At 36.6% G+C, this 24,818-nt stretch overlaps 1 long non-coding RNA gene across 1 annotated transcript; it reads left to right on the top strand.

Moving 5' to 3' along the window:
- The first annotated feature begins 4,167 nt into the window (after positions 1-4,167).
- Positions 4,168-24,569, top strand: LOC131583789 (uncharacterized). The gene is made up of 3 exons (XR_009278594.1): positions 4,168-4,309; positions 12,480-12,683; positions 21,378-24,569. It is a non-coding gene; the product is annotated as an uncharacterized LOC131583789 (long non-coding RNA).
- The last annotated feature ends 249 nt before the right edge of the window (positions 24,570-24,818 follow it).

Below are 24,818 nucleotides of genomic sequence, written 5' to 3'. Positions count from 1 at the left end.
GTCTAATGCACATACATTCAAAAGCTCTTCATCATATCTGTGTATATTTATTGATGTGTGCCATCATCCTAATGAAGTGTCATGGAAAACTCCAGCAAGAAGCCATAATCTCAGACAAGAATGTAAAGTGCTCATGTTACAGCTTTCAGGTGACACTTTCCATTCTGATTATTAATCTGTCAGAAGCCTAAAGTTGTTTTGTGAATTAAAGTAATTTCTCATTCATGAGAGTAATTATGTCAAAAGAAATATTTATATTTGATGTTTTGATTGATTTTGTGCTAAGAGCACCACCTATTAATATATTTATTCTGAAAAATTACATCACCAGGAATCAAAATGACCTTGCAGGGAAAAAAGTGAAACTCAAGTACCTTCTCTCTTCTATATATAACATACATTATCACAACAGAAGTTAAATATAATTTCCCTAATGGAAAAAGGATGTCCTTAATTGCTTTATATAAAAATAAATTTAAATAGAAGAAGATGGAAAATGTCAACCCCTTAAAAACTTACTAATTATATTACCAAATATGATTTACCATTTGCAGTTCTGTTATTGACAGATTTAGAAGGTAGAGATAATTTTGTGAGTCCAGGAAGAACATTAGTAATATGTGTTACAAAACATATTAATGGTGTATAATAGCATTACATTCTATGAGATACCACAGTCCAATATCTGAACAAAGGCATTTGCTAATGCTCCATAAACTTTTCCCACATAAAAGGTACTTTGGAGCTAGATAAAACACCAGATCAGTGTGGTGAGCTACTCACAGATTTTGAAGACCAGATCAGAGTATAAAATTATCTGGTTTTGCTATGCAGTTTTGTGGGTCATAATATATACATGCATATTTGGAAAAGCAAACACACATCATTTTTAATGCTGACAGATTAATAGAGGATGTCATGCAACTTTGAAACCTTACCACAGAAATACTGAGCAGCTCTGGTAGCAGAACTTCCTTTCACTATTATTTTAATAATCTCCAGATTTAAATAAATGAATGCTTTATATTTAACTGTAAATACCACTGGTAAGGTATTCAATTAATTAATTGTGGTATTTATTAATACCACTGGTAATTAATATTTAATTCAATTTAAATATGACCTCAATGGTGTCCATGAGAGGTCTCTTTCAAAAGGAAAATACATCATTCTGCCTATTTCTATTAAAATGGCTTCTTGTTTTCCTGTAGCTTTTTCAACATCTTCCATAATAAAGTCATTGTCCCTAAAACGTAGGAACATGAAACCACTTTACAACACAGCAGTCAGCAACATTAAATTCACAGATCAAATACACTGCTTTGATCAGCAAAGGTAAAGAAATGAAACATGTGATAAAGTTTGAGTTCAGACAAATAAAAGTTAAATTCAGTCAGGCCTTCTTGACTTCCCGGCAAGAGCTGAAATAGGGCTTCAAATTTGGCCTTTTCCTATGTCAAAGTATAAATGTGGCATAATGAACTCAAAATAATGTGTATTTGGATCAGGCACAGCCAAAATAGAACTCAACACTGAAGAACAACTCTTCTCTATTGTTGAGCTCTCTGCTGGGAGTTCCTTCCATAATTAACCTCCCCAAAAACACCTCCCACATCATCCCCTTCCATCCTCAGATCCAAACTCAGACTATGGGCTGAAGAAATGCAATGTAAAGAGCACAGGGATTGAGACTATTTTCCATCAGAGACCAATTCCAGTGGGAAATTCAAAGGAATTAAGAATATAATGCATCTAAGAGTAAAATAAAAATATGTTTTACACAGCACAGCAGGATTTCCACTCTGCCCTTGATCAGAGCTATGAGGGAGTTCATTCACTTGAACTGGCTGTTGAAACAACAATTGACTCTCAAATTTCCTGTTAAAACAGACATTGAGCATGCATCTTAAGAGGTTTGGATTTTTTTTTTTCATACTCAGCTACCCTTTTGCCCTTCATTCCAACTAGATTTTGCCTCTTCTGAAGCATGCAAAGGATGTCTACTGACAATTCTGTGTAACTCTTCAGAATTCTTCCTCCCTAAACCTGATTGATGTCTGCCCATATTCTTCTCAATTCTCACATCTTAAGCTAAAGCAAGACCATTGTTACCACTGCCCTCCTTTTAAACCTTTTCCAGAGCCAGGGAGAAAATACTATTGCTCAGTCAAAGGTGGAAGAAGAAGAGCAACATCAAGTTTCAATTAGAAAATTCTGGTGTAGTCAACTTTTCTCTTACCTAAGCCTTGATAACTAAAAAAGTTTTTTCTGTCTGGGGGAGACAAGGCTTACAATATATTTTATGAGAATGGGTAAGCAAGGAGGCTGAAATCAGTTGTAAATCTTTTCTGGAACAAGAGTGGGAGCAGGCCCAGGGTACTAAGGCTGCAACATTATTCTTTTAACTTGATTGGTTCTGTGCTTTAAAAGCTTTTGGGTGAGGGTTGTTGTACTCTTGCTTTACTAGATGCTCTTCTATAACCCAGACATGTCATTACACTCTTTGCTCCCTAGAGCCATTTTATACAGTGATTCAGTTCAAACACAAAAATACTTCCCTTCCTCCCAATTGATTATGTTCTTTACAGCTGTTGATGGAAAGGGCTGTCCACCCAGTGATACCCAGAAGGTGGCAAGGCACTTCATAACACTGTCAGTCATCCTGTCACACCCTGCTATTAGAAAAACTCCTTTCACTTCTACCACTTACTGGTTTGCCCATCTTGCCACAATGATTTTTCCTCAAGTCATTCCACAACAAATGAATTTAATGCCTAAGGACTCTTTAGTCAAATAACACTCATGTTTGCACCTTTACATAAAATCTGTGATAATTTCTAATTCATACAAAATAAAATAATATGTCAAAAAAAGGTACCAGAACCACAGCACAGGAAAATATGGGAAACTCATCCATTCTCAGAAAGTTCTGTTCCCTGACACATATGAACTGATTTAAACACAGAAACATGAGGCTTTAGTGTGAACCCTGGTCATTATTTTTATCTAATTTACTTTAAACACTAATGAGTTCCTCTCAGATGAAATCCACTTTCTCTCTGATTCAACTTCTGTCTATGAATTTCTATAGGAATATGAAGATATTCAGTGAACACTGAATTGACAGGAAATGTACCTTCTTAAAATATTTGCCTGTATCTCCATTTCATCATCATTTTCAGCTTCCTTATTAGCCATTTTTTTGGTTGAAACATAGTCAAGAAACATCCCCTTTGAAAGTAATAAGGTTGAATGAAAAAGCCACAGAAGGGTAGCAAATCATAGCCCTTTACTCCTATACTTACATGAAAAATGTCACACTCTGCCTTGAAATGTCAGACTTACTGCTTAAGATAAAACTCCCTCCAAGAGGAATACTCTAAGAACTATATCTGTTTCCCAGACTATTATTTTTCTGGCTTATTAGAAAGGAAAATTAAACTTCTTGGAACTGTGTAAAACAAATTTCTAAACCCAGCTATATAAAAATTAATGTTTGCTTAGAATTGCAAAATGGCAAATTTAAGTTATCAAAAAATTGTACTGTATGAAGCTTACACAGACATTTTATATTATCATTTTTGCCAGAGAATAGTATTTGAACATAAATAAAATTATATAAAATATACAGCAAAAAATTACAAAAAATTACCAAACCAAAGGAAATTAAGATATGATAAATTACATAACATGAAAACAGCAGAGCTGATATTTTTGAAGAAAGCCCATCATCTTGCAGAACTAATAACGTTACCAATGTTTTTCAAGCAAAGAAGCACATCACACTGAAAAATGTAACATGTCAAAAAAGACCAGAAACAGTAAAATCAAAGCAATTCCTACTAATTAGCAATTTGAATTACTTTGATGGAAATAGGTGGGTGATTAGATTGCAACATGAACCTAACCACAGTAAAATGAGCTGTTCTTGTTTTCCCTTTTTCAATATTTTTTTTTCCTCAAGGAGGAAAATACTGAAAAATCTTCAAGCACAGACCTACAGACAAGACACTGGCACTCCTAACACAAGTGCATTGGATGAAGTCAGTGTGGAGCTTTGAGTAACAGGCAGATATTCATTTACAGACTCTTAGATTGTGAAACTCTTGAGAGTGTTTTGAATGCAGCCTTGGCAGCAGCGACGATGAGATTGGGGCTGGCGCTGTTTAACACCTTTGTGGGTGCCATGGGCAGGGGGATCCAGGGCACCCTCAGCACAGCGAGCTGTGAGCTGCAGTGCCCCAGGGAGAGAAGGACAGCATCCAGAGGGACTGGGCAGGTCTGGGAGGGAGCATCTCCTCACTGGCAGGTATTGCCTTTCAGTACCGTTGTTATTTCTGTGCTGTTTCACTATAGGAAATTCAGTGGAAGCAGGATGCACATTAAATCCACCTCCTTAGCAAGCTCCTGTGCAGAAGAAGTTTTTGCAGGCTCTGCTGTTATGGACAGCAGCATTTTCAGTTAATCTCACACTAGCTTTACCAATTTTCTGCAGAGAAATCCAAAGCACAGAAAACAGAAAGCATATTGTTTGTGAAAGCCTCCATATGCTGAGGGTAACTTATTTCTTAGAGCAAGTGGCAAAACAGTTGGACCATTTTTCTTAAAAATGTGACAGCCAAATGCTAAGACTGAACAAAGACAGCAATTAAAAAAATGACTTAGTGAGTGGTGATGGATATGGTCTGTCATTACAAACTAGATTCACACTGAGACTGGCAGGTGACAGACCAGGTTCTCTCTGTACTTTAAGTTACTCTGGAAAAGTGTATGCCAATTAATGCACTTTCCATACTATTGATGGAATTACAGCTGCAGCATTGTAGCCAAGTTTTGAAATTAAAACATGTTTGTTTCTTTTTATTGCAGCTAGGCTATGCCTTTACTATTTGGATATGTGCAAAATCAGGAAAAAGTCTTGTTCTTATTCCTCCTTCTCCTCCTGCACCTTTCCACCCCACAGTTTCAGACTCTGCATTTGTGCTTTATAACAGAAAATCACAATCTCTATTGACAGGCAAAATCTGTTAGTATCTCCTATGATGATTACAATGTGTGATTGCAGTCAGTGTTCTGACTTCTTGTATTGCTAGACAAAGGTTCAGAGGGATAGCAGCCCTAAAGAAAAATGCTAATTTCAGCTTTGACTCAGTTAATATTTATTTTCCAAGTGAATTGCAATTTTCTTCTTGGTCAAAATTAAAACTTATACAAAGCTATTTGACATTAAAATAATAAAGAAATTAAAAAGCTTTTATGCTGAAATAGGAAAGTGCAAGAATTCAGGATAGGTTCTCAAAACTGAAAGCCACAGCTCACTGTGATACTGACCAATGATATATCTTGATGCCTTACCTCTAATTCAAAAATTGCAAATAAATGCAACACAAGCATTAATTGACCATAATTACTACCGTGCAAACAGCAGTTCTTGTCTTTAAATAGCTTTGCAGACACTAATGAGTCTTCAAAACATCTGGGGAGACAGGAAACTCCTGCATCTCTGAGTATCTGAGTCACAGCAATGAAATAACTGAGAAAGGTGATTACATTCCTAATAACAACTGTACCCTAGCCAGTACAGAATTTGCTCTGATGCAGTAAAATGAACTGCATTTCACCACTAATGCACACAACATTGAAACTGAAAACTTACATTTGAAGTACACGTGGCAATATTTGGAAAAACTTCTAAGCTCTGGAATAAAAATTGATTTATGGTATAATTATACTTCTAAAGTGCTGCTTCACTTTGATATCCGACACAAATGTTCAATTTCTTGCCTTAATTTAACTCCATAGTTTTGAATGCAATTTATTATAGTGCCCCAATATTTTGGCTTTCTCAGCATTAAATAATGGTGTTTGGTGACATGGCCTAATGGTGGACCTGGCAGTGCTGGGTTAGAGGCTGGACTTGATGAACTCAAAGGTCTTTTTCAACTTAAACCTTTTCAAGAACATGAGTCTATGGATAGAATAGAAACAGCATGGAAATATATACACTTAAGTGCACAACTGTGCTTGAAGACAAAAATTTTACTCCAGTTTTGTGTCTAACAATGTCAGGTCAGGGAAACTCAAAAGATGAGTAAAGTGGTCCCTAATTTCAGATGATGTCTCAGCTGACAAACTTAAATTTCAGGGACATCTGCAACTGCAGGTTTTACCTGGCCTAACTTAGTTTGTAGTTTCTTCACTCATCTATCTCATCTCTTGCTTTGAAATTATAATTTTGTCTTCTAAGGCTTCCCATGGCAATGCTTTCCATATGAAAGTTAAGAGTTATGTAAAGAAGTATCTCCTGTCTGAAAATTTTAAAGGCAACCAATTAAAATACTGTATGTGACAACTCTGTTCCCCATTCACTTTCCTTTCAGAATTCATTGAAGTCTGCTGCATCTCCCTGTTGCATCTTTAATGCAGCTCTGCCTTGAAGCACAGTCAGAGATAACACTTCACAGGAGCACAGAAGACACAATTTTAAGTCCTAGATCATTCGTAATATAATTCCAGTAATGTTTACCATTGCCTTGGGAGTCTTTTCAGCCTTTCCCAGCAGAGCAGACTACATTAGTTGCTCAAAGAAGAGGAAGTTGATTTGCATAATGTCATGTATTAATATGAAAGGTTTTGCAGTTCATTGAAAATTTACTATTATCATAAAAGCTGTTTGGAGTTTTTGGCTTTGTGCATTGGTGGTCAATGTTTCCTTCCTGTGCATACGACTGAGACACGCTTCTCATCCATCCCATCCTGTTTCTCCCAAACATAGCCCTAAAATACTTTCATAGACAATTTTATGAAACTTTCATTTTCTAACACACACACAAAATATGCAGCCCTGAAACTTTTTGACTCAAAATTCACATTTATGCAGCAGTGATGAGAATGAACAAACTAACAAAACCCCCATTCTGCTTCTGTCAGGGGAACAAGAGTTTTTAATTTCTTTGCCATTTAATCTCACTTTTATAGACCCTTGGGAAATGCTGTTTAAGAACACTAATTTTGAAGTCAGACCAGACAGGATATTAGGTGCTTTAGTTTTGGAAGAAGGGCCAGGAAAGCATAAGAAAATTTTATGAAGTCATTTCCAGTTCCTAGAAAGCCACACATCTCTGTACAGGAAGTTGTCACTAAGGAAATGAATAATTTCCTTTCCAAACAAAAATCATAATTTGTTGGCAGGGAGAACAGCCCTGCATTATTACAAAATTAAAAAAAAAAAAAAAAAGGAAATTACAGGGAAAATCAATCAGAAATATCAGTGCATAATCACAGAATCAAAACAGTTATTCAATATAATTATACCAGGGAAAAGAAATTTCTATGACTATTTCCTGTGAGGTTTGCAGTGCTGTGGATATCTGGGAGAAAATGTTTCAAGGTACAGTAGTCCTCTTAGTATTTTTTTTTCTTTTTTTCTGCTTTCACAAAAGGCATGAAACAAATTTACTTTAAATAATTAGTTCGATCTGATAGCATTACATAAAGAGGTATATTGGTAATTCTGAAGGAAGCCTCATGCTAAGAACTAATTTTTTCTCCTTTCTTAGCTTCATAGGAGCTAAGAATATCATCATAAATTGAAACCACATACTGTTTACTGACTAACTGATGTTAATATTTTTCAGCATTCTTCCCAGTTCAGGAATCATGATAATTATAGAGTTGCTTGAGAATTTAATTCTTACAGCTACTGGCAAAATATTGAAAATCCAAAGATAGATTTTACCTGCAGACCAGTTCATTTCTTTTGTGATCAGGCTCATAAAAACATATTTGCCATGGACACAGCAGCACATAAAGCATTGCTTTGAAGAGGCATTTCTACTGACAGTGTGCCTAACAGGTGGTAGTGTTTTCACCTTTATTTATCAGTGGTCTGGTAAAGAACACATGATCCCTTTAATTAAATGTTTGGAAACCAGTTACATTTAAAAGTGGTTTAATTAAATTTGACATTTTCACATTCAGATCAAGTGTGGTTTTAAAGTGATACTCTATTCCTAGACATAGGTAGGAGGCACCCCAAGAACAGTTTGCTTATAATGTTCTGATGCAGACAGAAAAACTCAAAAACAGCACCATGAAAGTTAAAGCAAAGTGTTTGTCAGCTGTAACAGCTGCAGCTGAATCTGATCTCCACAACAGTGTGTGGTGAATACATTACAGTTCAGCACGGAGCCAAAGCTTTGAGTCACAAAAAGCTCCAAATTCCTATTTCCTCCTCTTTCTACTCAAGTGAACAGTTCTGCCTCCTGTTTTTAGAATCCTATTATATCAAATAGCAAAGGTAAACACTGCACTTACCCATCAGACAAGTGTTTTCTCTAATAATGCCTCTAATAAGAGCTGCAGTATAATTTCCATTCCTCTTCCCATATATGTAGCAGTAGTCTAAAAGCATGGAACAATACAAAGAGGCCTTTTTGGTAAAAATATGAACTTTTAGGTAATCTAAAGTGCTAAAGTTAGATGATCTCACACTGAAAAAGCCCAAACTCTCTAAATCCCATTTGCAGCAGGGATGGACTGGGTGAGCTGCTGAGCTCCTCCTATATTTTTCCCACACCCCGATTTTCTGCAGAAGCAGTTTGCTGTTCACAGCTGTTGACAGATTTGTAACCCCCAGCAGAACACCACCAAGTGAGCACCATCTCCTGGGAATTAGTGAGCAAGGTGCTCAGAGGGGTGGACACCCACAGCTCTTCTGAGCTGGGATGGACAGGAGCAGCTCCTGGAAGCTTGACTGGAACAGGGACACCTCATCCCATCCCATGCAGCTTGTACCGACCAACAGTCAACAGTTTTCCTCAGTAATTTACCAATAAAAAAAAAAAAAAAATGAATCATAAACTCCAAAGCTAATATTTTGCATCTTAAAAAAGTACATAGACCAGGTCCAGCAGTGTTTTGAGTCAACAGCAGGCTAAAAATCTCCCAGTTGCATACAGAGTAATTTGTTATCAATTCATTTGATAGTTTGATTTGAGAAATTTTGATAGTATGCCAGCACCTTTGGTAAATGACACTAATGTTGGAAATAGATGCATGAAATAGAAGCCTCTGAGTCCCTCGGAGAGAGAAAGGAATGCAGGGATTGAATTAAAGCCTTTAGAGAAACTAAAATATATATTAACCAACAGACATGAAGTAGGAGTGTAAGTTTTAGGTAGAAATACATCTTAAGTGCCTTAAGAGACTGTGTTAGCTAGTAAAAAGCCCTAAAGCCTAGTTTAAAGTTCAGAAGTGTTACATTTTACAAATTTAACCTTGCTGCAGCCATAACGAAACCATAGTAAGAACATTGCTTGCATTTCTAGATAGAACAGAGAGAATCATTGGTGTAAACAGATAAACCTATATGCATAGATTGGGGTAAGAACTGACACTACTTTTGTACATTAGAATTATGCTCAGATTGGTGCAGAAAGAATGTTTTAGAATCATGTTTTTAGCTGATTGGATGATTTATGATCCCCCCATATTGGGGTAGAAAAAAGAGAGAATAGAAAGAAGAAGAAGAAGAAAAAAGGTGTGGGAGCTGCTACTGCTCAGAACATTGGGACTCTGTGCCAGAAAGCTTTTAGCATGGACTTTAATACTCTGAACTCTTCACCTTTGAGACTGATATATTCATGCAATGAACAACTTTACAACAACCAACAACTGCTCCTGTCTCTTTGAGGACCCAAGACCCACGTGAAACTACACACACTAAGAAAACATTTTTTATGTGAAATGCTACACTGGTATAAGTCCCTTAACAATGTTATTTTTTAATATATAAAATAAATACCTATTTATCTTTTGGAGAAATAAAATAAATAAAATTGTTCCTCAGATAAAAAAAAAAATATCCTGAAACACAAATAAATCTTCCTTTATTTGGCTAACATGTGAGACTTGGCTTACTGTCTCAGTGCTTCTTCCCATGGTCAGTCTGATCAATGCATACCAAGAACTTTTAACAAAATCTCCCATCTTTGGGCCCAGTTAATATCATTGTACTGTTATGGGTCCGTCTGTACAAGACAGGCAAGATACATTTATTAATTTACTTTCTTTTAATTATTAGAACACCCTTAACTGATTGAACTGGAATTTGTTGAAGAATCTGTAAGGATGGTTATGCAGAGCTTTCCTTGGCCACACTACAAAAACTCATTAAATTACAGTTCTGATCCCTAATGGCTTGCTTTTTATCAGAGTCATGCCAGGAATTTGAGTATGTTCAAAAGTCTCTTTGTATCTCTATTTACACTGCTTCTCAAGACCCTAATTTATATATTTTGTTTTGCCTTTTTTAATAAATGTTGTGTTCAGAAATGCTGGGGTAGATGAATAACCAGATTTCACCCAGATGCTTGTTCCCAATCATATAATTCAGATTGCAGTATATGAGAGACACATGCACTCAGAAACAAAACTGACTGCAAGTGTTTTCCCAAAGCAGGCCCTTAAAATCTACTCCAGAAATCTGCACACTCCTCCCAGCTTGGTCTCCTCACCAAAGCCAACATTATTCCAATTTCATTTTCAGTCCCTCATATAATTTTTTTTCCATCTTCTGTCTCACTGCTGACCCTCATGAATCAGTTATAGAACACAGACAACTATTTTTATCCAGAAAATATACACTGTCAGAATTTTATACAAACATTTATAAGGACACGTTGCAATCAACTGAAATGTGGCAATTCAGCCTGCAAATCTAGATTGTGAGAACAGTTTTGCAAAGTTAGCTGGTTTTTTTTTACTGCTTAATCAGCCTTGTGAGCCAGCTCAGAGCACTGGTCTTTATGTAGAAGCATGAACATAGAATTTAACAGAGAGACAATACAGGAAGCAATTTTATATATATATATATATATATATATATATATATACATACACATATACACACAGAGAGACATTTTTACAAGTGCAAATAAAGCAAACAAATTTTTATCTTTAGAATTGAATACCTAATACACAGAAATTTATGGCAAGGGATATACAGCAATGAAGAAAACATTAGCTTTGATATGCTAGCTATGAAGCAATTTTTGATGTTATCTGAAGGATTACTTTGCATATAACCTTACAATGTTAATTCTAAGTCTAAGAACGGTTCTCAGATTTATAATCCATTGGCAAATCTGCTGTGCTTTTCAATTTAAAGAAGTTTCTCATTGCAGGAGTTGGAGCATATTTCCTCAGTGAGGTTACTAATTAATGCACAATTATTGTTGAGAGTCAGATTCCAAACTTCATAGAAACAAAGATAACTTTAAAGGAGATTGCTGGGTGCTCTACAGAGCTGTGCCTTGTCTCTGGAATAGGAAGCTGCATTGCTAAAAGATGTCAAGTGTTTGGAAAATAACATGAGGAAGCCAGTTTTTCTGAAGATCTTTTGTCTTATACACATATTCGGATCCTCCAAGAAGCCTGCACATTTACCATTTGCCAGTGAAAACAGATCTAATTGCAGAAGTGGAGTGGTAATCAGCAACTTACAGTGTCCTGAAATTAACAAGCTGAAAGCACAGACATAAATCTGTATGTACTTTCCTCCAGAGAACTAGTGGTATCTTGAAGATTTTTGTCCTTTTACCCACTATCACACAGGTCAATTTATTTCTCCCAATAATTTGAAAAAAATTCAGACAGTTACTTTTGGTGCTGAAATCACCATCTTGTCCTAAGTCTCATAATATTACTCTTTTCTACTTGATGCTATAAGTGATCAATAGGGTTTTTATCCTTTTAAAGCAAGGATGTTATCAGAAAAAGCTGCAGTTTAAGACAACAAATTCAAATCCAATACAATGACTCAAAGGAACAAATATAAGCAAGTGAATACATGTTCACTAAATTAAGTTCTACTCATTTTTACACTGGGAGGCCAAAGATTCATTAGAAAATTGGTATTGATACAACTTTCTGTATATGTGTATTTTTAAATCTATTTTTTTTTTATGTGAATGATTTTACTACACATTTATACCCCTGAAAATGGTGCTTATTTCTGTAAACATCTTGAACCACAGCTGCACATTGTCATTCAGAAAAAGTCTGGAGGAGAATTGTAAATGTTAATCTTTTTATAAAGTCTTTCAGCCAAAAAGCATTTTGTAGTAGGCCTATAAAACTTTTCTAAAATTCAATATTCTGCAATGCTATTTCCTGTAGAATCATCTTCATTGCCCCTCAGATTTCAGAGAGCTCTCTCTGAACAGTAATCATAGACATCCCCAGTTAAGTGACTTTGTGCACCGATAGATCCACCCACAGAGAAGCAGCTGCATAAGCAAATAGTTCTAAACTCTGTAGAAAATGAAGTAAAGTAGCTTTGCCTTGTCTGAAGCACAGCAAGGTCTAATGAGGTATTTGCCATTCATTTTTATTTTCTATCACTTCTTAACATAACTTCTGGCATAGTTGCATGGAATTTTCAATCTAACTTTCTTTCTCAATTGGTGCATTTAAAGGATGTGAAAGCATAATCCAGCTGAGCACCGCTAGATGCAGTTTAAGAGCATGTTTGTCTTGCTGAATGAAGATAGCTGAGTATTCCCACTGGGAAAGCAACTCAACTCCTGGAGCTCGCCCTGAAGCTGGCAGCAAAAGCCAGATGGAAGAACAAGTTTGCTGTTTGCATCAGAGAGATTTCTGCCCTCCAGAACACCTGGCTGGTGAGTTTATTCAGACTAAGTCCCAGCACTTCAGTGCCCCTTTTCATGGAACCTGCTCTTTACCAGAGACTCAATCTGAAGAGCAGGAACATGAAGAAAGAATCGAAGCAGCAGGAATAAAACCCTGTCCCCTTGTAAATGACTGGCTGAATTCTCAGTGACTACCATGAGGCTATGGCCTTTTTTTCCTTCTATTTTCATGATTAGCATAACAAAACCAAGATTATAAACCTGCAATAAAAGACATAACTTGATATCAAATGATTTTTCACAATTTAGGAAGATGATCTATCCTCCTGTCTCTGGCAGCTGTGACAAGGAGTGCTTGGATGGGCTCCAAGCAGAAGACACCCATATAAAGAGTATTTAAGCAGGGTTCTACAATTCTATTTACTGGCCATTTACTTGACTGTTTTTATCTATGGTTTGATTACTTGGCCTTCAGGAATTATGCTTTGCAAGTCTTTTTCACTATTCAAGTCCCTTTCCATTTCTTGAAAGAGCAACTGAGATTCTCCTCCAATAGCTTATTCTGTAAAATTGGCACTTAAAAATGCCAGCAGCTCTTAAGGGGCTTGAAATAGCTAAAAGTGTTACTCACTACTTTGTGTATTGTCAGAGTCTAATTTAGTGAGGATATGAGAGATACTTATTTGCCATAATGTGGCTCTTGAAGGCATGGGCTTCTTCACTTAATAAAAAGAACCAAGTCAAGAAATCAATACATGATTCATACTAGTAACAATCTATTTAATATAATGATACTGAATTATGATCAGAAAACATGGCTATATAACATGAACTACTAAAGGTGATAACATCTATATTTTGTTGTATATGAGAAATTTCTTTTACTTGTTTATAATGTATGTTGCTTGAATAAAGAATAGTCAGAAATCAGTGGGCAGCTTTTTTGCTACCAAATCATACAAACCTGCCAGAGAAATGTCAAAAAATTGAGTTAATGTATTTAAAATTTTGCTTAGCTTGTGCACATTTTTGCTTCTCTACAAAACGATTTTGTTTAAATTCAGGCACCTTCCAGTAAGACTGGAAATTTTGTAGTCACTTATGATTACATACTGAGCCTGCACATTTTTGTAGCAATCCAGAGATGCAAGCATAAACATTTTTTGACTCCTGCACAGAAATGGGATGTTTTGTGGTAATGAGAAATGAACAGTAAAATATTGTACTGGTAGCCCTTCCAATGGAAATAATTGGATGGCATGGCCACCTGGTATCTGGCCTTAACAGACTGGGGAAGGACGCTGAAAGAAAGGACAGAGTACAGCGAGGAAACAAGACAGACGTTCAGGACAACACCATAACCATGCAATATTAAAAGGAAAGGTAACTAATACTTTAAAAGTGTCAGAAAGCTCAATCCTCCAGTAGTATCTCTGCAGAGTTAGCACAACATAGCGTTAGCCTCACAGAAGCATACATACGTATCTTTCTAAATATGCCACTTCTGCTCTAACTCAATTTTAAAAATCTTGCAAGCATTAAGATGCTCTAAAACATATTGGGCCAGAGAAGAGCAACTAACCAGGATGCTTTCCTTATTTGTTTCACACGAGTCAGCATGGGCAACACAAAATGTGTACAATTGCAAACTACTTAAATATTCCCCACAAATCTATTTTAAGCACTCATATTTCAATCAATGGTTCAGAAGGAAGCTGCAGTATAAACACATTCCATTCAACCAGATTTGCATATTGATGTCAGTAGTTTGAATCAAACCAATTAGACCATGTAGTTATCTATGGAAAACATATGGCAGACTGATAAAAACCCAATTCTATGTTTAAAATCTACAGTATTTCATTAGCATAGCAAAAAAGCAGCTGAAGGAGGATGCTACTCTTCATGGACTAGACAAACTAATACAAAGAGAACTTGGGCTGGATCCTCAGCTGGTAAAAAGTCACTCTGAATACAGTGGTGAATTGAAATGGAGCTAGTCAGTCTGAAAGCAAACACATGCTCATGTAGACACTGAATCAAGCACTGATTTCTTTGTTCTCAGTTCCTTATCTGTGAAATGGGGCTATCCCATTTTCTCACCTATTCTTATTTCAATTAAAGAAAAAGTTCTTCAGAAAGGGCATTATCTCTTACTTTGCTTTAAAAAAAACCAAAATTGCAAAAGGCCCATCTGTGCTGAGCTACTGCCCTAACATGAATAATGGCAGTGGCACCTCAACCTTTTTATCTCTAAGTTTTCCCTTTCATGATGGCCTAAAAGCTTTTCTTAGCTCATGTTTATCTCCGGCAATAAATCATGTTCTCCTTGCATCTCTGCCTCATTGAGGTGCAAATAACAGAACAAGACAAATTAAACTTTAAAACAGGGGCCAAGGAAAGAAATAAGGAAGGACAGATAAATGAATTCATGTAGGAAAGACAACATTGATTCTAAACACCATCTTTTACTGTTGCTGCTTCTCATATTAAAAGAAAAAAAAAATTAACTCCTTTGAACAGGTAGTGATTTAGCTATAAAAATATTTGGTCTGCACAACATGACTAATAATCTCATCAGCACCATGCTCAGATCTGTATGTTCTCCTGGCAATAACGATATGCTAAGCATTTAAACCCATTCTAATAATATGTCCATGGCTCCTAGAGTGCTCTTGTACTGAATGAAGCACCCACATGATTTGTTAGGTGACATAATTTACAAACAATGGCATTGCTGTCTAGCATGAATATCAATTTAGGAAAAAAATTAATACACTATCGTCTCCTTGAAATTCAGGCTTAGCACTGTATAAAGTAACAATATATGCTAATTTCTCCCCCCTCCTACACATTCTTCAGCAAGTCACATTCTTCAACAAGTAAGTCAGTTCACTGCAGATAATTTATTCCACAGCTACTGAATCATGAAATGCCAGGAGACATGACCATGGATCAGGACAACATAGTAATTTTTTTATTATTATTTTCATACACTCCCCATACATATGTATATATTAAAAAAGGAAGATGCTGGTATCAAAATAATCCAAGTTTAGACTGCAGTCAGAGTTCAAGGAGAAAGCAAAATATTGTCCTTTTCTCATTGGTATTCATATAGCAAATGCTGAGGCAAGAAAATTCTGCTAAATGTTGTCCTGTCTGTGAACCCTGAAATAGCTTCAGTCCCTCATGAAGATTTTACTAAGTTTATGTGAATTACATTCAAAAGCAAGTTTAGTAATAAAAATAAGTTTTGGAAGTATTAAAACACTTCAGTTAAATTAAAACCTACCACTTAAATGCTGAAGTTAATTAAGAATCACAGAAATCTCTGCTGATACCTTAGAAGAGACTGTCTCCATCTGCATATTCAAATCAACCACTTTTCCAGACCAGGCAGTTAGCTTTAGAAATCAGAATAAATTTAGAAATAGAAAAAGTCTGTTCAAGAACATCAAGTTCAACCATCAACCAAGCACTGTCAAGCCGCTACTAATCCACATCCCCAGATGCCACATCCACACGTTATTTAAATATCTCCAGAGATGGTGACTCAAACACTTTCCTGGATGGCATATTCAATGTTTGAGAGCTCTCTCAATGAAGATGTTTTCCCTAACACACAACCTAAACCTCCCCTGCCACAACCTGAGGCCATTTCCTCTCTCTGATGGATGCACTTGACTCCCTAACCAAAGCTGAAATAGTTTGGTAGAGTCTCCAAAGGATGGGAACACCTGAGCTGGGCCAAGAACTTCTCTAGTTCCAGTTTATTCTCTGAAAACCACAAAGGAGCAGAGTGACCCATTGAACAGCTACATAAAGAACTGAAAGTACTGTACACAGGAGAGTCAAAATCCTGTATGGAGCTATCCATGTGGCTCAAGTGTAGGTGTCTGCTTAACAGCTTCCAGAAAAACAAACCTGGATGCTTATTCAAGGTCATTTTAACCTCTTGAATCTCAAGCAATTGATGCTCAGCAAGAAAAGTGCTAAATCCTCTGCGTCTGAGAAAAAATAGAAGAGCAAATTTTATCCCAGGTGCTTGTTGTTCCCATAGGTTGAATACTTATATGATTGTTTTGGTGTTGGTGTATAGTATCTAGTGAATTTAAAATTCATTTAACACTGAATGAACTGAGAGCAGACAAAGTTACCTAACAAGGAACTAGCAGTGATTTAGGATGGGTATATTGGGGTTCTGGGAGTGACCCACATCTCTGCTATTTAATATCTTTAAAGGTAGCAGAGTGCTGAAGAACAATAAAAAACTGTTGCAAAAATTGCCTTGGATCAGTGGTTAGGCTGTGACCATTCTAATTTGGCTAGATGGAATGGTGTATTGGAAAAAGGGAAAGCAATTCATGTAAGTAGACAGAATTTGGAAAACAGTAAATCCAGAAAGGAGATTTGGAAGTTGAATCTCGATAAACTTAAGTTGGTTTAGTATAAAAGTTCAAATGGATTATGTCTTCAAATGTGAGGCTGTCTTCTAGTAAAAGCTGTAAATTCTTTCTTGGGCACTTTAAAATCAGGATGGGCTCTATTTGGTATTTATGCTGTAGTCCTATATAAAGTAATAAGCCCAATAAAGAAACAACCAGTGATTCAGACAGCAGTTTTTCCCCAGCTACATATGTTTTTCCACAGTGGGTGAAGGACAGCATCCCTCCCACTCTGACTATCACTGCAACTTCAGAAACACATGGCTTAAGAAGTTCAAGAGTCTGTCAGAACTCCAACTCATCAAATTATCAAAACCAGTGTTCAGTAATAACACAGCTTCCCACTTCAAAATCTCTCCCATATTTGAAGGCAACAATATTGCATCCTTATAAAGCTAGAATTTTATTACTTCCACTGAGGATGTAAAGAGAAAACATAATTATATTTAAACATATAAGCAGGCAACAACTCACATGGAATTATTTTAAATGTGTACATAGAACAAAGAGAGGCACCAGTTTGGTAATTTTTTTCTGGAATAAAGTAAATATATCAAGATCAAATGCAATTATTAATATGAAATCCTTCGTTCATAATTTGTCACCAAGAAAACAAGAAATAAAAAAAAAAAAAATTCAAGAAGTTTATGATTTTTTCACTGCACACTTTATCAAATGCACCTTCCTAAAATCTTATAAACCTCAAAGCAATAGCACTTGTTTACTCTGAGTGTTAGTATATAAAAGCTTGCAGCAAAGGTGAATTTATTTGAGACTAATATTTACAAGGCCATGTACTGTCCTTGTTCTCTAGAAGAAGAATTTGACGTCAATAGAAATTAAATTGAAGGTCACTTATGTCTCAAATTGCTGCTGATGCTATGTTGCAGGGATTCACTTCTACACTATTATCGTTGACCTTTTCTTTCAAAGTCTTATTTCTTCACCATTAAAAATAAAATATATATATGTATATATATATATATTTCAAGGCTGTTATTTTGAAATGTAATGTACAAGGTGTCAAGCAACAGAAGTTATTCTTCATTAATGAAAGAGGGAAGGAGGGGGGAGAAGGAAACAAACAAAAACCCCTCAACACCTGAAACCACGAAGCGAGTCTCAAAGGTGATTGACTTGTATAAAACAGGCAACGGCTTTAATTTTCTCTTCAGACACAGACAATGACTAACAACATCCTCTAAATTTAAACAACAGGTCATTTGTCTCAGTTATGGCAAAGTATGTCATTTGGAAGCTCCTCCTTACCTCATATTTCATGAATTATTGGACACAGTATAATACCACTGTTAAGGGTGTTAATTTTCCTGTTAACACATTTTGGGTTTTTCGTTTTTTTCTTTCCAGTTTTTGAAAAGCAAGCATATATGAAAAAATTACAAAGTTCAGTCTTACCTTCATGGAGCCAACTGATAAATACAAATGGAAGCATGAGGTGTCTCAAGGGCAATGATCTCTGATAGGTGCCTTGAGATGAGCTATGAAAGCTGAATCAGCAAGTCTTCCTGTTCTGCTCTAATTGCATGGAAAGTTCATCAACAAAGAGCATCAGCATCTGCTGGCTTTGGAGATCATTTTCCCAGACAGGAGGAAACAGTAAAATTCTGCTTATATTTGCAGAGAAAACCAAAATGAAAGATACCATCACTTTATCTCTTGCTCTACCTGTGGTTTCAGAAAAGTTAGGAAATGTGCCTGTAACATTCCTATTTACATCAAGCGTAGATAATGATATTGTGTTGCCCTATTAACTGGCTGAAATTATATCCATCAATGCATTGAAATAAAAAAAGACATGCAATTAGGTTCTTCTTGCATGGTGTGTGCCACAGTTTTAATCATCTGCTGCATTCAAACACTTGTGGCAGAATTTAAAAATTAAACGATCAGCTAATGGTTTTAGGACATATTATCCAAGATGGCTGATATTCAGGATGCAACAAGATTAGACAGAGATAAGGCAGAAGCTGCTTTTCCCCCTGTCATGGAAAAGGCAAGTGTAGCAAACATTAGAAAACTTCCTAGAAACATCTTGTTTTTAACAGCATGAATAGGCATGTGCATGAATTTCCCCCTGCCCTGAATGAATGTGAGAAAAACAGTGGATATATGTTCAGTGTGATACAGACAACTGAAAGCCACTGAGTACTCATGTCTTAGTGCACTTTTTAAGCATCTGGGCCTTTAAAACTGGCAGAAACATATATTTTCCCTCTTGATGTTTTATTTTGGAACTGGCAAGAGATAAAAAAAGTGAAACAGCTGTGGCTCAAGCTAATGAATATTAATTTCCAATACAATCATTTGTCCATGCACATTCATGCTTTTGCTTGCACTGCTTTATGCACTGTTCTAAAATTGCTTGAATAAGGCAATATGTAAAGCAGTAAATGCAGACAGAATGGGAACTATCTCTTAAATCCCAGACTTTGAGATACAGGATAGAAACAAGGAAATCAGAGAAAACCCCTCCATGGGAATCTCTGTTGTGCAGGTCCTTGCTAATTCCTCACCACACATGGAGGTACTAATGGCACTCCCAGGACAGCAGGGCTGCTCATCATTCACCAGTGCCCTGCTCTCCTGACAGGAAGCAATGTAGCATAACCAAACATGACAATTCTCACAACTGTGTTTGGGCAAAGAACAATGTGAGAAAGCAGCTCTGCCCAAAAGGTAATTATCCAAATGTGTCTGAGATTACAGGCAGTGAAATGTCACTTGGCATTTTGGGAGAATGCAAATGTAACTGGGCACATGCAAGCAGAACCAGTTCCAGGCCATGTGCTGGACTTCAAAAATTTGCATTGAAGTTCATCTTTCACACCTGCCTATCACCATAAAACTACCTCAGATTTAAAGCAATGTATTTACAGACAGACACTTTGGATAACTAAAAGGAATCTGACTGCTAATGCTGACTTTAACTTAAAGGAAATAAGTATATAAAAAAAAAAATAGTGCCAACTGACATGTATAAATATTACTTCTAGAAAAGCTAAAATACATTTAAAGGTGAATGTTCTATGCATCCAACAGATTTGTAGAAATATTTTTTCATAGTTGTGTAGTTTCCCACAACCATTTTAAAATTGGCCAGATCCCCTAAAAGGTCTAGCAATTTAGAAGCAATTTCTAGTTATTTTTAAGTCAAATCTCTGTAACTGTCCTTCAACACTTTATTTAGAGAATCTAAATAAAGCTGAAGAGCAAGTTTTACTTATATAGTAAATGTAATTAGTTTAGCTATAAGTCAACACTGAATTTGTATGAGGTTTTTATCTTTGGTTGCTTTTATGCAGTCCTCTCTGACAGTCTGCTCTCAGTGAAGAGGTTACAGTGAAAGCTTTGTGTTTAATGCACTAGCATGAAAAAATCAGAAACATCTGGTGAAAGAATACCTGACTGAACACATACAGCAAGAGTGAGGTCTTGCCTGAGGAAACTGCCCTCTGAAGAGGGGTTCTCTCCACACTGTATCCCTATCAAATAGCACTGATGGAGACAAACTGCTTTGCAATGTTCACAGTAACTTCTTAATAGCAGGGTTTTGCTGAATCAAAATATTCTAATATGGTGGGCCCTCAAACAACTAAATACAGCTGACATTATGCTGTTAGGTAAAATTTCCACTTTCCTTCTTGCATTTACCCCCTGAATAGAGAGGATGCCATTCAAAGTGGCAATGTTGTATTCTATCCTATTTAAAAGAAAGGGAAAATCTGGTCTCTCCACCAGTAAGTTCTTGGCATACTTCTCTCTTTTTTTTCTCCTGGATTTCTTTTTATGTTATCCATTCCCCAGATACATTTAAAAGACTCTCTCAACAGGTCATTGAACTCCATTAGGCTGCTGTTCTACCTCTTTTCCAGTTTATTGATGAAAATATTAACTAATACTGAAGGCATTTACAGATCATTTGATACCCACTTCCTGGAGCCTGTATGTCAGATTTTCTTACAGTATACCAGGACTATGTCCTGGAAAAAATATTTCTGCCTTGGTAACAACAACATTAATAGTTGGAGGTCTTCATTTTAGTAGGAATATGCCACAGCATATGTTCAGTTTGATCATCACTGCTTTGACCTTATTATGCTGTTTCTCATTATTAGCTTAAAATGCAGTATCCTTCAGCATATGGTGCACTAGGGCTTGCAGCAGAGAGGGAGAATTCACGACTATCTCGCCTTTATACAACAGCACATTTGTAATATCTGGAGGCACAGCAATGAATCACATTCTCTTTCAACAGCAATGCAACATGAACCTGTCATCAGTGCACGACGATGGACTTCAACACAGACATTTCCATCTGAAACCAGCTGCAGGAGTCACAGAAGGGCTGGGAGTTTGTGTGCACTGGTGCAGCTGTTTGGAATAGAGGATGGATGTTGGGCAGTGTTACAGGGATAATGCATTTCTTGTCTTTATATAATTTTTTGTCTACTGATGACAATAAGAAGAAAGGAAAAAAATCCCCTGAAACAAACAAATACCCCCCAACCACTCATTCCACTCAGCTCTAAAAATAGCACATGCAATGAGTAGAGGCATTTGTTCATTAACTTCCTTTTCATCTGGTACAATCTTCTCCCTTTGATATTGAAATGTGGATGAATTTATCATCACTAACGTAGTTTTAAAGAACAGAAGAAATAGTAGAGAATATTCTGATGTTTATCATGTTTTAAATACAAGGATGATCACTAAGGTGTCACTGATGCCTTTTCACCCTTTCATGTTTTGAGAGAAGACCCTCTAGAGCAGAAAGGTAATTAATTTCCAGGCTCTATCAGTCCTCACTTTCTTGTTGAATTTCCACAGAGACAATACACTGTGATGCTGTTATGCTGTTGTTATGACATGAATTTCTTCCACTAGTAGCTATACTGAGAGAACAAACTTATTTCACACAGGCCATCAATCAGTCTTTAGAGAGCAAAACCTCACGGTTACTGCTTTGCCAGTCTGGCCTGTAAGTAGTGATTTAAGGAAAAGATGTGGAATAATGTTACCAGCTCCCTGGGCCAGCCAAACTTCCATTGAAAACAAGCAGAAAATATTTCCTATGAAAAAGCATTGATCAAGGATTCAGCAGAGCTAGTTTTCTCATGTGTCAGTTAGCCACATAGTAATTCTTATTTATCTTATCCATTTACAGGAGCAGCCATTCACACATTTCTATCAGCAACAGCATTACAAGATATAAGTAAGCTAAGCCTGATATTTTCCAGAGGATGTGGGGAAGAGAAGGTTGTTTACTAGACTTTGGTATTGATAAAGACATATTCCCAATATTCTATTTTAGTCTTATGGGATGCTTAACCATCTGTCGAAGCACAAGCTGATGCAACACAAGTGATTAAAAAAAGAGAAAATCCTATTTGCAGAATCAGAAGCTTTAACAATGTTTTGGATCACTGCATTTCCATCACACTATAAATCCTGTGTTTCTATAATGAAGAAGGCTATTGGCAGGACTGAACAATATACAAATCCAGGCAAGCAGATGGGGTGCAGCTGAAGGTCCCAAGGAAGCAGACTTTCATAGGGTGTGGTGCTCAGGGACTTCCATATGACTGGAGAAAGGCATATAACCCATTTCTAAGAAAAAGGAGAAAGTTATAGGAAAAATCAATCTGTGGGAAAATTATGCAGCAAGACTTCCTCAAACCCATTTCTAATCACAAGGAGAGAAACAAGAAAAATGACAAAGTCCAGCTGGTGGCTAGTTGCTGGTGGGATCTCTCAGGGATTGATGCTTCAATACCAGGCCCAACATTTCTCAGGTTTTTTTAATAACAGCCTGCATGGCGAGCAAGGGAACACCCAGTTTGCAGATGGTACAGAAATGGGAGTAGTGGCTGATATATGGGGGTTATTACCTCCTGTTTGCCACTTGTGAGACTTCAGCTGGAATATTTTGTCCAGAGCTGAGCTTGTCAGACAGTGACACAACGGAATGAGTGCAGCACAGCCAAGATGATCAGGGGTCTGAAGCACAAAATTATGAGTTTGTTTAACCTTAAGAATACATGAGCATGGAAGCACTTGCACCTGGCAGCACTTGTCCCAGTATTCAGCTTTCAAAGTGTGTTTTCGTTATTAAACCTGTAGGGTCTTGTCTGGCTATGAGCTATTTTAGTATCCACAGCAGCATTCTGCCCATCAAGAAAAACTTCACATCAAGGAGGAAGAGCAGCAGTTGCATTCTGAGGGCAAGTACTCAAAACAGTAAGAAATGGTCATCTTTATACTAACTGCATCAAGAATATTCCTCTTACTGCAACTAATAATAGAAGCATATCCTCTGAATATGCTATACCTTAAATTGCAATAAATTATTAGTAAAATGCTATTCAGCAAATCTAGAATGTTGCATGTCAGTCTTCACAGTTTCTAATAAAAGTGGACATTATCAGGAACAGACATTATTGCTTTTTAAGTAGAATTGTGCATAACATTGTTTAACAGACACAGGATGATGATTATTATAGGTTAGGCAGGCTAAGCTAAATCTCTGTTCCTGCTGCTTCAATGCCAATTTCCTTTAGACCCCTTATTGCAAGAGCTTTAACACAAGCAGTACCACATAATCAGCAGCTATGCCCTCTCTTATACCCAAAGAGATCCAGGTGCTGGCACTGAAGCACAAAGATGTTGCAAGTGCACATATTTTAGCCCTTTCACAGAGGCACAAATGCAATGGGCTTACTCAGAAGGGACCTCCTGAGTGTGCCCAGCATTCAGCACCCCTCTCTGTCCCGAGGCTCTGCAGGGAGCACAGGGACCCCAGCACTTGCCCACCTGCCCTCATTACCTCCTGTCTGTCACCAGTTCAAGCTTCTCTCACATTATGAAGATTTTTTTATTTCATTCTTAGGGGCACTGCAGGCAAAACTACAAAGGGCAGGGCTATCAATGCATAAGCCTTACAGGAAGCAGTGCATAACTAGAGGTGAGGCTGAAATGTGTAACTAAAAGGGACACATTCCTGTAATATAGAAGATATTTGCCCACTTCCTCTTATTGGGAACAGAAGCCTAACCAGATAACAAAGACCATTGTATAAAATTGGCTCTTATGGTATTCTATATTTAAGATTTCTCCCTAAAAATCTATCTTTAAAAAAAAATCTTGGATACTATCTGAGCTCTAATTTTAAACTTTATATGATCCCAAATACAGACCACCTCAAAATGTCTTATTACTTAAATTGGGCCACTGCCACAGAAAGCTTTCCTGTAGATAGAGAACAGAAAAGATATTTCCTCTGTTTAGCAGAAGTTTTTACTCATTTAAAAATAGGTCTTTGCTTCTGAATAATCTCAGGAAATAAATATTCATAAGAAACCCCCACATTAATTCTGTAGGAAAATGGAAATCATCCATATCTAATATGTGCAGCTGATTTTGGATATTGTAAATCAATTTTTATTAAAAAAAGGAGAAAAAGACATTTTGGTCTCATATGGTTTTCATCTACATACATTGGTTTCAGATTTAAGAATTGGAAAGAAAGCTGAATACCACACATTATTTAACCTGCTATCTCTGGCTCAAATTGCTCTGTCATGATCTGCTCACTGAACACTACACAGTCACATCTATTTTAAATTATGGCATTTTGGCTAATTTTCCAGTTCTCTTTTTAAAAAAAAAAAAATCAAATGACCACCTTGGAGAAATGAGC

This window comes from Poecile atricapillus, chromosome 12 (genome assembly GCF_030490865.1).
Source record: "Poecile atricapillus isolate bPoeAtr1 chromosome 12, bPoeAtr1.hap1, whole genome shotgun sequence".
Lineage (NCBI taxonomy): Eukaryota > Metazoa > Chordata > Aves > Passeriformes > Paridae > Poecile > Poecile atricapillus.
The sequence above is the reverse complement of the archived record's forward strand: the minus strand, read 5'-3'. Positions and strand labels throughout refer to the sequence as shown.